This window comes from Castor canadensis, chromosome 1, assembly GCF_047511655.1.
Source record: "Castor canadensis chromosome 1, mCasCan1.hap1v2, whole genome shotgun sequence".
Taxonomy (NCBI): domain Eukaryota; kingdom Metazoa; phylum Chordata; class Mammalia; order Rodentia; family Castoridae; genus Castor; species Castor canadensis.
This window is the reverse complement of record NC_133386.1, coordinates 74586881-74602007: the sequence shown is the minus strand read 5'-3', so window position 1 is coordinate 74602007 and position 15127 is coordinate 74586881. Positions and strand designations below refer to the sequence as shown.

Here is a 15127-nt window from a genome sequence, read left to right as displayed (position 1 = left end):
CCTTGAGCCAATCCACCAGCCCTTTTGTGTGATGGGTTTTTTCAAGATAGGGTCTCACGAACAACTTGTCTGAATTGGCTTCCAACTGTGATCCTCCTGATCTCTGCCTCCTAAGTAGTTAGGGTTATAGGCGTGAGCCGCAGTGCCCAGTCTAAAGCTATAAAACTTTCTGATGCTTTGATTAAGGCGAAAGAGATATTTTAGAAATTGTATAGCTAATGGTTTAAACCTTATGTAAATATGTTCAAAGCAAACTCTTTTGATCATAACGATCATGCAGTCTTTCCTCCAGAAAATGCACAAATGCACATGCATGACATTTAAATACATTTTCAAGGGATTCACAGTCTTACTGAGGCCCATCCAGGGATTCCTGGACTCAAGATGGGAATGTGGTTTACAGTAGTGTTTCTCCAAGTATACTGTGCATAAACCACTTATCAAAATGTAAATTCTGATTTACAAGGTCTCAGTCAGGGCCCAGTTTCAGCAAATCTAAGTTCTCAGGTCACACAGATGCTGCTGGTATGTGGATCACACTTAGCAGTAAAAGAGAAGGGTGGCCTGAACATTCTTTGGGGAACCATTCATGAATATAACTTTTCTCTCCTGGAAATTTGATAGAATGAGCAAGCAACAGATCTGAGGTGACAGCTGTTGGCCTGCATCTGGAAAGCAGCAGTTACTCAATGTGGAGCACCATATGCTATATGCAGCATTTAGTAGTAAACTGGTGTTCATCTGCTATTGGATTCTAGAAAACACAAAGCATATCAGTGGTCTGTCCTTAATGAGGAAATGGAAACCATCTCAATAAGCCCTTTATGCTCTCACTTTGCTCTTAGCTTTATGCTATTTTCTAACCCTCATGTTCCATCTACTCTACTTCCCTTCCACATTCAAAGTAATGTTTTATTATATTCAGTTTTGTAAGCTATTAAGACCTTTCGGGAGCCACAAAAGGTATGAAATTTTCTCTCAATTTTCACTAATAAGAAAGCATCCATTAGCTATAGGAATTTTGATCCAGCATTTTTTGTCCATAATAATCACAAACTGATAATAAAAAGCACCCTGGAAATTCTCTCTCCCAAAACATATAAACACACAAACATTTTAAGTGCAATTGTAGGAGTCTTATGCTCCATACTGGAGCCCATGCACAAGCCCCAAGTTCAGAGCCTATTTTCTGTGGGTTTCCTTGATTAACTGAGAGGATCACCTTCCCCAAACCTTAAATAACTAAAACAGAGTCTTCAAAGGGCACTGTACACCTGTGGGGGCAAGGGGAAATACTCTAAGACTTTTCAAGGGATAAAGGGACATGCATAGTTTTAGTGTCATCAGTTTTCAAATCCTCATATTCCATTGGTATTTTTTTCTAAGCATAATGTCTTAGTCAAGACATGATGATGGCTTTCCTTTCTTACATTCCCTTACCTTTCATAATTACATATTCTCTTGTTACAAAACAAAGATATGCTTCTTTAGCACATATAGTAAAATTGGAACAATACAGAAAAGATTAGCATAAATCACACACAAGGAAAACATGCAAATTTGTGAAATGTTCCACATTTTTTTAAAAAGGAAAGATATGTTTCTCATGCATCCCAAAACTTATTGTATTGTATTGCCCTAAGAGAGAAAACTGCAGAGTGAAAACATGGAGAGAATTCTACATATCTGTGTCAATGAAGCCATCTTTAGTCAAGACACCAAAAATTTATAGTAGACCATAGCACTTTTCTCTATCTTAAACCTACTTCTGCCTCCACACTCTATCCAGAGGATGGAACCCAGGGCATCACACATACTAGGCAAGCTCTCTACCACAGAGTTTCAAACATTTTTTTTTAAGAGTGAAGCAAGGTATCATGAAGTACACTGCCAACAACAAATGTTGGCAAGGATGTGGATAAAAGGGAACCCTCACACACTGCCGGAGGGAATGTAAATTAGTACAACCACTGTGGAAAACAGTATGGAGGCTCCTCATAAGACTAAAAATAGAGCTGCCATATGATCCACCAATACCACTACTAGAGACAAACTCAAAAGGAATGTAAGTCAGGTTACAATAAAGATATCTGCATACTCATGTTTATTGCAGCATTATTCACAATAACTAAGCTATGGAAACAGCCAAGATGCCCCACTATTGAAGAATGGATTAAGAAAATGTGGTATTTATATACAATGGAATTTTACTCAAAAATAAGGAAGAATGAAATTTTGTTGTTTGTAGGTAAATGGATGGAACTGAAGAACATCATCTTAAGTGAAGTTAGCCAGGTTAAGAAAGTCAAAGTCCACATATTTTCTCTCATATAGAGGTATGAATATCTATATGTGGAATATAGATCTAATACATATACAGGCAATGTTAAGAAAAACAGACCATGCTAAGCAGAGGTCATATATAAGAGAGGAAGAGTAAAAGAAAGAAGTTAAGGTGAATATGGTTGATGTACTTCCTATACAAGAATGAATATAGAACTTTTAAACCTGTCAAAATCACCATAAAAAGGAGGATTAAGTAGAAAAGAGAAAAATAGAGGAGATGAACCAATTTGGGTTATAATGCATATATACATGGCATTGTCACAAGTAAACTCCCTGTATAACTATCTCAAACAAACAAAAATATCATTTTTTCTTTTTATAAAATCAGAGAACAGGAGGGCAGAACAGGTCCTGTCTGAGGTGTTGGTAGCAGTGTGGAAGGGGGAGGAGGTGGAGAAAGGGTGTGGGATGATGAATATGGTAGAAATATTATGTACTCATGTATGTAAATGGAAAAGTGGGACCTGTTGAAACTATTGCAGAAATCAGGAAGGGGCAATAAAGAAGAATGTTGGAGGGGGTGTTATAAATGTCACAATGACACCCCAGCACAAAAATAGTAAAATAAATAAATAAATAAGAATAAAGTCAGGTGTTAGACACTGTGTTGAGTTGTTTTGATCTTAGATGTATGGTAGAGTGGGGCAGAAGTTTTGGCTCAGAAACCTTATCTCTTCCCTCTTCTACAAATTATCACAAAATGCATTGAATATACACTATTCTGAGAGCAAAACAAGAGTCTTAGCAAGATGAATAGTAGTCATTCAGTAATAAACTCCTGGCAAAACTGTGTACTTATCTAATATCTGTCAGTATTAGAATTAGGAAGGAAGATGATAATTATTGTGATGTATACTAAATAATCTATTTCATTCTAACATGAAATCATATTTTTTTCTAATGGAAAGTGTGAGGACTGGGAATGTGCCTCAAGTGGTTGAGCTCCTGCCTGGTAAGCTCCAGGGCCTGAGTTCAACTCCCAGTACTGACAGAGAGAGAGAGAGAGAGAGAGAGGAAAGAAACAAAGAAAGGAAGGAAGGAAGGAAAGAAGGAAGGAAGGAAGGAAGGAAGGAAGGAAGGAAGGAAGGAAGGAAGGAAAAAAGAAGGCCAACTTTTTTGAGGGAGGCTGGGATTTGAATTCAGGCCTTTGCATATGAAAGGCTTAAGCCTCACACCTCAAGACTTTTTTTTTTTTTTGCTCTGGTTATTTTGGTTGTTTTGGAGGTGGAGTCATGCAAACTTTTTGCCAGGGCTGGCCTTCAACTGCAATCCTCCAAATGTCAGTCTCCCAAGTAGTTGGGTTTATAGACCACTGGCACCCAGATAGGCCACCTATTTTACATGTCATCCATAGATTAAATGAAGTAAATCTAAAACTCTGAGCACACGGAGATCCCTCTAAGTGAAAGAATAAGAGTAACTAATACTCGTTGGACAAGTATTTGCCTCTTGCAGAGACTCCCAGAAATTAAGTGACTTTAATAACTGAGTAACAAATATGTTTGCTAGTTGGTTTCTTTTGTATTTTTGAATAATATAAAGGGATTTCATTGTGAGAATTCCATACACGTGGACAGTGTACTTTGAACACGTTCACTCCCTCTATTGTGTTTCCATTCCCCCCCCTTCACTATTCCCTCTTTTCAAATGTTTGGTGAGTTTCACTATGCTATGTTCATATGTACATGTGAAGTATACTTCAATCCTCTTCACCCCTCAGTATCCATTCCTCTCTCCCTTCCCCTCCCACTGATCAAGCCTACAGAGTTCCCCATAAATTCATGTTCAATTATTATTATTACCAAGTCAGGTAGCTTCTAATTCTGTGATTTCAGCAAAATTGAAGAACCACCTAATCAGGCTATTTATTATTTAAAATAAAAATGCAATACTTCTGGCATGTAACTTGAAATAAGTTTTTAAGCTGAGTAATGTTGCCACAATAAAAATCATCTATTTTCATTACTTTACTTTGGAAATAAAGATTTCTCAGGGCTTACATCATTAAAATTAAAAAATAGACTATAAATAATGTTGAAAATCCCATCTTCTTCTAATGATAAGAAATTATAACAGTTCTTAACAGATGGACTTAAAATGTGGATAGAATCACTACATCATAGTGTTACTGTGAAGAATAAATAAACTAGCACAAAGAAGACTTAGACAATGCCTGACACAAAATGAATGCCAATACACATGAACTACTTTTGCTGTAATTATTGTCATTATTGCTCCTGTACTTAACACAGAGGTGGCAATCATAGGAATTACATCTACCTCCACATGTATCTCCAAAATGTTTTTGCTAATAATTTATCAAATTGTAATATCTGCATGTTATTTTGGTAAATTCGTACTTTAAATAACTATAATGATACCACAATCCAGAGAAATGTTTTCAGTATTCAACAATCATAGACAATAAAATTGCTTTAGGTTCAATTTTTATACATATTTTTGTGTATGATAGAATATTTATTAAAGATTTCAAGCACTAAAATATATTACTTCAGGACAGAATTATACTTTAGAGAAATGCAATAGAATGATTTTATTGATTGGTCTGTATATATTATGAAAATATTAAGAAGAACACTTCACTAGAATTCTGTTTCTGCTTTTTCTTTTCAACTACACAACCTCCTTAATTACAGAGCTTAACCACTGTGATGGTTTGGATCTGAAACACCTCGCTAAACACTCATGTGTTGAAGGATGCATTTCCAATGCATCAGTGTTCAAAGGCAGGGTCTTTGGGTGGTGATTGGATCAAGAGGGCTTTAACCTCATCGAAGGGTTACTACAGCTGGTGCAGGTGGCTCAGGCCTGTAACTCTAGCTACTTAGGAGGCAGAAATCAGGAGGCTCACAGTTAAGACAGCCTCAGGCAAATAGTTTGCAAGAACCTATCTCAAAAAAAGTCACCCTAAAAAAAAGGCTGGAGGAGTGGTTCAAGCAGTAAGAGCACCTGACTAGCAAGAGTGAGGCCCTGAGTTCAAACCCCAATGCTGCCAAAAAAAAATGGAGGGAGGTCAATGTAATTAATATACAATATAATTCTAGTCAGAATTGTCACTATGACTCAACCCCTGTATAACAAATATATCCTAATAAAAATTATTAAAAAAAACAATTACTGCATTGGTGGATTCATAGCTTAATGGTTATTGGACTAGAAAAAGTAGATTACTGGGGGCATGCTTTTGAAGGTAATATATTCCATTTAGCCCCTTCCTCTCTCTCTTTCCATTTCCTGGCCTCCATAAGGTAAGCAGCTTTCCTCCACCCCATGCTCCCCACCTGCCTCACCAAAGGCCCAGAAACAGCAGAGCCAAGGCACGCACTGTGGGCTGAAAGTGCTGAAACCATGAGCCCAGATAAATCTTTTCTTCTTTAAGTTGATTCTCTCAGGTATTTTGTCACAGCTACAGAAAACTGACTAATAACTACACTTGTTCAATTAGCCTCTTTATCATCAATTTTACCTCTTAAACAAGGAGCCCCTAAACATACATCTCCACACATGATCTTGCATTTTAGTTTCGATTTCCAGTATCTCTGGAACATCTCCAGTTACAATTCTTCTAACAACAGCAGACACAACTTATCAAACAAACATACTTCTCTTCTACCCTTTTTTTTGGTGGGACTTACATTTGAATTCAGAGCATCACACTTCCAAAGCAGACACTCTACTGTTTGAGCCACACCTCCAGTCCATTTTGCCCTGGTTACTTTGGAGATGAGGTCTTGCAAACTATTTGCCCAGGCTGGTCACAGACTGCAATCCTGCTGATCTCAACCTCTCAAACAGCTAGGATTATAGGTGTGAGCCACTGGCACCTGGTTCTTCCATATTTCTACTCTATATTCGGTAATATCTTTTTTCCAGTGTGAGCCACCAACCCAGTGCTTCTGTAAGTGCTAACCAAGTGCCCTACTACTTAGCTATATCTCCAGCCTAATACTTTTATTTCATTTTGTTTTAGGTGACAAAGAATCAATATAAATGAGTTTTTTCTTGAGGAAATTTATTGGTTGAACAACTGAAACTTTGAGTAACAGAGTTTGGTCATGACTGCATCAGGTCTTGTCTTTGGAACTCGGCCTTTCTTTTTCTACACTGGTATCACTGGTCACAGACTCCATTAGATTGTTGGTGGTTGAAGAAGGCATGGTTGAGATTCAGAACCTCTCAACTCTAAATTCAGCAGGCAAGAACATCTACCTTTCTCCCAGGATCCTCAGCGAAAGACTTCTAGCATCGATAGGTTCCTTTGGAATCAGTCACCCATCAGTAAGCCAATCCCTACAGTCAAGAGAATGGAAGGCCAGACTAGAACCACTTGAGTCAGAGCTCATTCACATGCTAGTACAGTCAGACACACTACAGCTATGGAGACTGAGATTCTGAAAGGAGAAGATCCCACAAACAAGACTCAGGACTGTACCTACTACAAAGCAGTTCTGATGCCAGGCCACACAACTCAGTTGTCCACTACACATTCTCAACTTCACTTCAACCTGGTTCTACACTTTCCTAAGAGTATCACTGATTTTCTTGTGATGGCTTGACTCTTCTTTTTTTGATCCTCATATTCATTTGATTACTGGTATAAGATGGTGGTTAAAAGTGGGAACTGCCTGGGCTATGCTGGGTTAAGAATGGGAAATGCCTGCCCACCTCTACTTTTTTCCTAGCTCTATAACTCTGGCACATTTACCTTGCTCTTTGCCTTAGATTCTTCATCTACTAAACATAGGTAGTAATAATACCCTCTTCCTAGGGTGCTGCAGAAAGTGAATAAACTATTTCATGTATAGAACCTAGACAGTGCCTAGCACATAAAAATTGTTCAGTGCATACTAGCTATCACTATTATTATTATTCCCTCTGTACTTGGCAGAGAGACCATAGAAACAATACATAGAAGCACATTAGACCACACGTATCAGTCCATGTCTAATTCCATACTGCTTTTCCATTGCTCCTCTGTTTTGCTCAGTTTGTTCATTTTTCCTTAAATGTCCTTGCTTTGTACATCTAGGTTTACTGTGGTTTTGTGTTATTGTTTGTTTCTTTTGCCTTGGTATTGCTGCATCTAATAATAATTGCAAGCTGAATTGAAGCCTATGAAGCAATAAAGGGCCATACAGTTAAAGGCCTGTTTCTAGTCTGACTTTTAGTAATGGCCAATGCAACATTACAACCAATTTGGATATTACAGAGAGAGAGACATACAGAGAGAGAGAGAGAGAGTGAGAGAGAGAGAGAGTTACTGTTAGACCAAAAATAATACACACTTCATCATAAAACCTGAGCAGAATATGTTCTTTATCGTTTGGGGGCAAACGAGAGTTAGATGGAGTAAGTTAGCTTCCTACAATGAATAGGCTAAGCAGCCCAGGTTGTCTTCTGACTATCTGTGAGATCCAAAAACATGTTCTAATTGGATCACTTAACCTCCTCTATCCACCAAAGACAGGGACATTTGGAAAAAAAAATTGGAAAGTTTGAACATATATTTCTGACCATGATCACAAGACAGACTGTCCCAATGGTTCTGGCCTGCAGTCACTGGGGAAGGCCTTCACAATCAACCCCACGAGATATGCCATGTCAGCAAAAATGTACTCTATACTCTGCGATCCAGAGTCTGTAACTGTAGCTATAGTAGAAAAGTATTACTTGACACCACTCCATAGTTGGTAGCCAAACTGAAATTTGGTTTTTTAAAAAGTAATATAGGTCTATACTCTCACAATCTTACATCTGAAATCAGAATCTCTTAAAACTGAAAAACAACTTATAAACCATTGGCAGTGAGTAAAATCTGACCTAACAGGGATTCATTTGTCAACAAATTCTCTTCCAATCTGAGGGCATGATTTATAATCTTTATTCCATTTTGTGTGAGTATGAATGTTTTGCTGAAAATTATTGATATGCTTGACTATGATTTACTTTCCTGAAGTCTATGTGGGAGATATATGTCTACATAGATATGTATATATCTATATCAATATGAGCCCTAAGGATTTTAGATGAGATTGTGAACCTGAACAAATATTTTAAAAACATCTACAAGATATACTCTTCTTTTTAAAACTGTCATTTTCAAAGTCTTCTTGTATTTACCCAGATATTTACTATTTCTAACAATCTTTAATTCACTCTGGGAATCTCAGTTTCTACCTTGTATCATTTACCTTCAGCCTAAAGAACTTACCTAGGCATTTCTTACAGTACAAGTCCTCTGGCAATAAAGTTTTTTAGTCTTAAAAAAAGATCAAAAAAGAATTAACCTAGAAGGTAACACACACTCACAGGAAATCAATGTGAGTCAATGCCCTGTATAGCTATCCTTATCTCAACCAGCAAAACCCCTTGTTCCTTCCTATTATTGCTTATACTCTCTCTTCAACAAAATTAGAGATAAGGGCAAAATAGTTTCTGCTAGGTATTGAGGGGGGGGAGCGGGAGGGGGTGGAGTGGGTGGTAAGGGAGGGGGTGGGGGCAGGGGGGAGAAATGAACCAAGCCTTGTATGCACATATGAATAATAAAAGAAAAATGAAAAAAAAATAAATAAATAAAAATGACAAGAAAAAAAAAACTGTCATTTTGTCTGTTATATGTAGGGGATGATGTTGAGGCTGGGTCTAAATACATTTCAAATGAGTAATAGTGGGTGTCAAGCAATTAATTTCCATTTCCTGCTTACTAGAAACTTTGTGAATCGCCTTCCTTTGAAGTTTCAAAGAAATGCTAGTAAACTTGTTTGACTTTTCTATAGATAATACACATCCTGAAAATTGTCTTGTGTGTGTCTACTTTTTCATCCAAAATTTAAAGCTTTTGGGTTTTTGTTACCCAGGATTCTTTACTGTTGCTTCCAAAACCCCACCAGAGGCCTAAGAAAGGCCCCCATGAACCTGCTCCTCTAAATGAATCTCAGTTCTTTGTTCTAACAGACATAATAAGATAGCTCCAAGGCTTTGACATTGTTCCTCTGTCTTTCTTTCTCTAGCTCAAAATTTCTAAAACTTTGTTCTCATCTGTCACCAGTACTTTCGTCATTTTCCTCTTTTCTATTTCTAATTCTGTCTTTTCTTTAACTGCCCCCCAAATAATCATTTCACCTACTCTGGTAATAAATTGTTGCTTATTGAAACACATACAGAAATGAAGTCAAGAACACTAGAATTTCTTATAAAGAGAACGTGGGGAAAGAGTACCATCCTTATGAGTCTTCAGACATAATTTCCAGTCATTACTTTCATCCAGAAATCATCTCATTCTGAATGCACAGCACAATCACAATCATTTATGGGTTAGTGTGATTTTCCCCCCAAAGTGAAACCGACAATACATGTTTCTGACATAGGAATGGCTTAAATGTCTCAAGCAGTTGCCCTCCTGCCATCACACTCAGTCCAGCCACTGATCAATTAAGAATTAGTTGAACCATTCGATCTGAACATACTGAAAGTACTCAACACAACACTTCTTAGAAGGCATTACTACAATGTGCCAGAGCTGTGGTAGATGGCTCAAATTGTACATATTGGGCTGCTTTTTTTTCCCCAGGCATACAACTAAAAAGCAAAAAATCTTGAGCTCTTTATACAATAATTAGTGGCACAGTATTTGGTAATAATTACAGGTACAGCGATACTGTGATAATAATTAGTGGTATAGTATTATACTTACGCAAAACTCAGAGAAAGTGTGTGATCTACACAAATTATAAAAGCATGGCCCCAGCAGAGAAAGAGGTGAGACTTCCTAATCCCTGAAATTACATTAAGGAGTCTCTGTCGTTTGTGCCTAGTTCTGCTCTTTAAGCAATACCCTTTGAGCAGTAACAATGAGCATCTCTTTGTGGCATTTTGTGACTAGACCCAGCTCCAGCCCCGATGTGATGGTATGTAAGTGGTAAGAAACGGTAGTTTATATTCATCCTAACGTATTCCAGTACACTAAAAGTTGATAACCATTTGACATTCAGAAAACATCCTCATGCTGGCAAGTGCTGGCAAGTGCTAGAAAGTGCAACGTTTCTGTCTTAGTCAGCTCAGACTATCATAGCAAAACACCATAGGATAGGCAGCTTAAACAACAGAAATTTATTTTCTCCTTCTGGAGGCTAGAAGCCCAAAGTCAAGCTGCCAGCACAATTATGTTCTGTCAGAGAGAGAAAGAGAGAGAGAGAGAATGAGCACCCTGGTAATCTCTCTCCCTTTTTTTTTTTTTTTCTTTGTGGTACTGGGGCTTGAACTAAGGGCCTACACCTTGAGCCACTCCACCAGCCCTATTTTTTGAAGGGCTTCTTCGAGATAGGGTCTCGTGAACTATTTGCCTGGGCTGGCTTTGAACTGCAATCCTTCTGATCTCTGCTTCCTGAGTAGCTAGGATTACAGGCATGAGCCACCAGTGCCCAGCTGTGATGTCTTCTTATAAGGGCATTAATTACATCATGAAGGCCCTACTCATAACCTTGTTGAAACCTAATTACTTCCCAAAGGCTCTATCTTTAAATACAAACACATTAGGGCTTAAGGACTTTACCATATGAATTTTGGTGAGAAAACAATTCAGTCCATAGAAGCTTCATAATATCATTTCTGAGTAACCAATGAAATAGTTATGCATAAGCTGAGTTTTGTGAGAAAGGCACACGGAGGGAGTGATGAGGCAACAGGGGCTCAGCCAAGAGGTATGAAGGAAGAGAATTTTTGGTGACCTACATATGTGCACATACAGAATGATTTCATGGCATGGTATCTAAGAAATTCCTCCAAACCAACGGGCTTCGTCTTTAACTTAAGAAGCAATGCAGAACCAGGCACCAATGGCTCACACCTATGATCCTAGCTGCAAGGGAGGCAGACATCAGAAGAGTCACATTTCAAAGCCAGCCCAGACAAATAGTTCATGAGACACTATCTTGAAAAATACCCAACACAAATAAGGGCTGGTGGAGTGGCTCAAGTAGTAGAGCACCTGCCTAGCAAGTATGAGGCCTATAGTTCAAATCCCAGCACTGACAAAAAAAAAAAGAAGAGAAGAATGCAGACTGGGGTGTAGCTCTGTGGTAAAGTGCTTGCCTGCAGAGACCAGGGTTCCATCTCTAACCACAAAATTAAGCAATTCACTTAACTGTTTGTTGATTCTATAAGGGAATTTTACATTTCAGAGTAATCTTAGTTTTTTGTTTTTGTTTTTATTTTGACAATGCCACCTGAAAATTAACCAGAGAAACAAAACCCAGGAGCAGAAATTCTCCCCCAATCCTTTCATCTGCTGAAGTGAAGTATATTTACAGTCACATGGAACCTTAACAAGAAGCACTCCTTTTCCCATTACAGGATTGAACCAGTAAGAGGAAAAGGAGTTGTCATTTATCAGTTTTAATTCTTTTGCATTTCTACACTTGCATGATTCCCTGATGGTTTGTGCCTGGAAAGGGCTCCAGAACTAAAAGAATATCCTTTTGAAGACTATTCCTTCTTTGGCTAATTTTTTTGGAGGAAGTTAAAATTTTATTTTCACTAATAGCCAAATATTTCTCCATCTCTCACATAAATCGTACTTACTCCTTTTTTTAACACTCCAATTTTTCCTTTGTATGACTTAAAATATTAATGCAGACTGGGCAGGTAGCTCAGTGGTAGAGTGCTTGATTATCATAACAGACTTTGGGTTTGATCTCCAACACCACAAAACAACAAAACCTCCAAACCAACCAACCAAACAAATGAAAACACACACACAGATTATAGGAACTATGAAAAATAACTCTCTCTATAGTTCTGTAAAATGGCTACACATAACATTCAATAAATATTTGATTGATTCATGGATATTCTTTATAAATAGATCTAGTTCATTAATTATTTATCCTTTATGTACAGTTTGCAAAATAAGGAATTGAAAGAGAGGGCAAGTTGTGTGCAGATGGACTGCTTCCTGGAAGTTCCTTTATTGTTTATGCTACTTAACGTGTATCTTCTTGTACTGGAGGTTTTAGCTCAGTGGTAAAGCATGTGCTTAGCATGCTTGAGGTTCTGGCTTCAAATCCCCAGCATCACTTTAAAAAAAGGAAAAAAAGCCAAAGCATCTCATCAGATCCATAAGACCATCTGGCAGGAAGCAGGACATCAAATACATTCACTCATGGATGCCCAAATTTATCTGGAGTCTATCAACATCACCCCTCTCCTAACCCAGGCTTTGGTTAAAGAAGTACAGACCTCCTTTCTAGGTACCACTCACTATCATTAAATTCCTTGTTTTCTTTCTAATGTTCTTTTCCTCTCCCAGTGCAAGAAGAGTATTTTTTGTCTTTTTGCTTTCAGATAGGAATTGACAAAGATTCTTTGCCAAACTCTAGTCAGGCTTCTGACCTTTCTTCTAGACCCATCTTTGCATTTTATTGTGAAATCCAGTTCTTTTTTTTTTTTTTCAGTCACCAAAATTCTGTTTATTTATAATATTTGTTTTGGCCTCTTCAAACAGGGAGACATAGTGGTTTTTTTTTTTAATTTTATTGTTCATATGTGCATACAAGGCTTGGGTCATTTCTCCCCCCTGCCCCCACCCCCTCCCTTACCACCCACTCTGCCCCCTTCCTCTCCCCCCCACCCCCTCAATACCCAGCAGAAACTATTTTGCCCTTATTTCTGATTTTGTTGTAGAGAGAGTATAAGCAATAATAGGAAGGAACAAGGGTTTTTGCTGGTTGAGATAAGGATAGCTATACAGGGAGTTGACTCACATTGATTTCCTGTGCATGTGTGTTAACTTCTAGGTTAATTCTTTTTGATCTAACCTTTTCTCTAGTTCCTGGTCCCCTTTTCCTGTTGTCCTCAGTTGCTTTTAAGGTATCTGCTTTAGTTTCTCTGCATTAAGGGCAACAAATGCTAGCTAGTTTTTTAGGTGTCTTACCTATCCTCACCCCTCCCTTGTGTGCTCTCACTTTTATCATGTGCTCAAAGTCCAATCCCATTGTTGTGTTTGCCCTTGATCTAATGTCCACATATGAGGGAGAACATATGATTTTTGGTCTTTTGGGCCAGGCTAACGTCACTCAGAATGATGTTCTCCAATTCCATCCATTTACCAGCGAATGATAACATTTTGTTCTTCTTCATGGCTGCATAAAATTCCATTGTGTATAGATAGCACATTTTCTTAATCCATTCATCAGTGGTGGGGCATCTTGGCTGTGTCCATAACTTGGCTATTGTGAATAGTGCTGCAATAAACATGGGTGTACAGGTGCCTCTGGAGTAACCTGTGTCACAGTCTTTTGGGTATATCCCCAAGAGTGGTATTGCTGGATCAAATGGTAGATCAATGTTTAGCTTTTTAAGTAGCCTCCAAATTTTTTTCCAGAGTGGTTGTACTAGTTTACATTCCCACCAACAGTGTAAGAGGGTTCCTTTTTCCCCGCATCCCCGCCAACACCTGTTGTTGGTGGTGTCGGTAATGATGGCTATTCTAACAGGGGTGAGGTGGAATCTTAGTGTGGTTTTAATTTGCATTTCCTTTATTGCTAGAGATGGTGAGCATTTTTTCATGTGTCAGAAAACCTAAGTCAGAAATCACTCCACACTTGATAGCTACACCTTGCATTTCTACCCCTCCATGCCTACACTTTGAAATTCTTTTCAGGGGTTGGGGATTTAGCTCAGTAGGCCTAAAGAACCTGTGACTGTGTGGAAACTGGGAAGCTCTGGGAACCTCCTCACCCCTCCTCCAGTAACATAATCAGATTTCTCTTCCTTGTCCATCCTAGCCTGTCTTTAACAAGAATCCTGTTAGGTCCATTTTGTCAGAATCTTCTTTTACCCCTGGTATTTTCTCTCAGTAATTTTATATCCATTGACCACCCTCTGTCCTGATTTTTCAGTATAAATTCCCATTTGCCCATCCTATATTTTAGAGTTGAGTCCAATCTCTTTCATCCACGGAAAATCCCATTGTTGTAGTCCTTGTACCTATTATTATAGCCAGGAATAAAGTCTTCCTTACCATGCATTATTAACAAGCATCATGAATAATTGGGAGGAAGGGATTTGCTGGGGATTGAACCCAGGATCTCACACATACTAGACAAGTGCTCTATCACTGAGCTATACCCACCACACTCTGAATAATTTTTTCTTTAACAGAATCACAGGAGGTAGGGACAGACTCATTTCTCAAGTGTTTTCAGCCTTATCTTTGTACCTACTATTTTGAACTTATAAAGCAAGCAAACAAACAAAACCAGGCAATTACTGCCTTGTTTCCCTGGTTCTGTTGTGATGATTTCATCCTGAAGACTGGTTCTCCTGGGGAGGGATTCTCTTGGGGAAGGATTAAGGGAACAAAAGAAAATAGAAGGGGACCATTAATATTTTGTTCATTGTCAAAGGTAGACTCATAATTATTGAAGGACTTATTAAAATAATACTCATGAGAAAGAGCTTTTAGCAATGCATTATAATGATTGTTGTTAAATGAGTCATAAAAATAAGCTGTGTCCTAAATTCCTTCAGCTTTCCCCAATTCTTAACTCAAATTTTTAATGAAAACCCATTAACAATTTTTGTCTGTGAAGTGAAATTTTGATCATTTGATTGCTGTGAAAAGCAGTGGTTTGCTTTCAGCAAAGGTAACATTTTGCCCCTAATTAAGTAAGAGAACAGCATGTAAAGACCTGGGTATCTTGATGTTGAAAAATGGACACCGTGCATCTCTGACAAAGGATGTATTTTCAGCCATTGATCT

The 15127-nt window shown here is 38.1% G+C and overlaps 1 non-coding gene across 1 annotated transcript; it reads left to right on the top strand.

The window, feature by feature from the left end:
* Nucleotides 1-1479: 1479 nt before the first annotated feature.
* Nucleotides 1480-1582, top strand: LOC141416256 (U6 spliceosomal RNA). Its single transcript, XR_012441036.1, has one exon. It is a non-coding gene; the product is annotated as a U6 spliceosomal RNA (small nuclear RNA).
* Nucleotides 1583-15127: the final 13545 nt, after the last annotated feature.